We start from the raw sequence: 1,712 nt of genomic DNA, 5'->3' as shown, positions 1-1,712 counted from the left end.
CGACGAAGATGGGATTCGAACCCATGCGTGCAGAGCACAATGGATTAGCAGTCCATCGCCTTAACCACTCGGCCACCTCGTCTAACAGTGGCACACGCATGCTGTTTGACGCAGTCGGTGAAGTGCACGGTGGCCGTATCTCTAATTTGTGTTATTTTTACAGTTACAGATTGGGGATGATAATAATGTGAATTTTTGTTTGTGTTAGTTGTTTTTAAGACAAGCCTTAGTGTTATGCACTACACATCGGGGGGAAAAATGTGTGCTTTTTTCCTGTCGATTTTGCCGTCAAGTGTCAGGGCAAATTGGTTCTCTTTGCCGAGGTGAGGAAAAGACAGGGTGTGCTCTTGTTTTCTGGACTCAATCAAAATAATTTTGATTTGAGCTCTAATTTGCGTTATTTTTACAGTTACAGATTGGGGATGATAATAATGTGAATTTTTGTTTGAATAAGTTGTTTTTAAGACAAGCATTATTGTTATGCTATAGGTATCAATGGGAAAAATGGTGCTTATTTCCAACTTGTGGAACTGCCATGAATGCGACTCTGTGCCTATTTATGGTGTAAAAATTCCCTGGAACCTCCATTAAAATAGCCTTGCAAATAAATGACGGTTGACTAACACATACAGTAACGTGAGTTTACAAAGTTCTCTGAGGAACAGAGTTTTGTAGAAAAGTCGACGAAGATGGGATTCGAACCCATGCGTGCAGAGCACAATGGATTAGCAGTCCATCGCCTTAACCACTCGCCCACCTCGTCTAACAGTGGCGCACGCATGCTGTTTGACGCAGTCGGTGAAGTGCACGGTGGCCGTATCTCTAATTTGTGTTATTTTTACAGTTACAGATTGGGGATGATAATAATGTGAATTTTTGTTTGTGTTAGTTGTTTTTAAGACAAGCCTTAGTGTTATGCACTACACATCGGGGGAAAAAATGTGTGCTTTTTTCCTGTCGATTTTGCCGTCAAGTGTCAGGGCAAATTGGTTCTCTTTGCCGAGGTGAGGAAAAGACAGGGTGTGCTCTTGTTTTCTGGACTCAATCAAAATAATTTTGATTTGAGCTCTAATTTGCGTTATTTTTACAGTTACAGATTGGGGATGATAATAATGTGAATTTTTGTTTGAATAAGTTGTTTTTAAGACAAGCATTATTGTTATGCTATAGGTATCAATGGGAAAAATGGTGCTTATTTCCAACTTGTGGAACTGCCATGAATGCGACTCTGTGCCTATTTATGGTGTAAAAATTCCCTGGACCCTCCATTAAAATAGCCTTGCAAATAAATGACAGTTGACTAACACAGACAGTAACGTGAGTTTACAAAGTTCTCTGAGGAACAGAGTTTTGTAGAAAAGTCGACGAAGATGGGATTCGAACCCATGCGTGCAGAGCACAATGGATTAGCAGTCCATCGCCTTAACCACTCGGCCACCTCGTCTAACAGTGGCACACGCATGCTGTTTGACGCAGTCGGTGAAGTGCACGGTGGCCGTATCTCTAATTTGTGTTATTTTTACAGTTACAGATTGGGGATGATAATAATGTGAATTTTTGTTTGTGTTAGTTGTTTTTAAGACAAGCCTTAGTGTTATGCACTACACATCGGGGGGAAAAATGTGTGCTTTTTTCCTGTCGATTTTGCCGTCAAGTGTCAGGGCAAATTGGTTCTCTTTGCCGAGGTGAGGAAAAGACAGGGTGTGCTCTTG

The 1,712-nt window shown here is 41.1% G+C and overlaps 2 non-coding genes across 2 annotated transcripts; both read right to left on the bottom strand.

Annotated features, from left to right (window-relative positions):
- On the bottom strand, positions 1-82 carry TRNAS-GCU (transfer RNA serine (anticodon GCU)). Its single transcript has one exon. It is a non-coding gene; the product is annotated as a tRNA-Ser (tRNA).
- Positions 83-1,362: 1,280 nt separating this feature from the next.
- TRNAS-GCU (transfer RNA serine (anticodon GCU)) lies at positions 1,363-1,444 on the bottom strand. Its single transcript has one exon. It is a non-coding gene; the product is annotated as a tRNA-Ser (tRNA).
- Positions 1,445-1,712: the final 268 nt, after the last annotated feature.

Source organism: Pelobates fuscus, chromosome 1 (genome assembly GCF_036172605.1).
Source record: "Pelobates fuscus isolate aPelFus1 chromosome 1, aPelFus1.pri, whole genome shotgun sequence".
NCBI classification, from domain to species: domain Eukaryota; kingdom Metazoa; phylum Chordata; class Amphibia; order Anura; family Pelobatidae; genus Pelobates; species Pelobates fuscus.
Note: the sequence above shows the minus strand (reverse complement) of the source record. Positions and strands in the feature narration are given on the sequence as shown.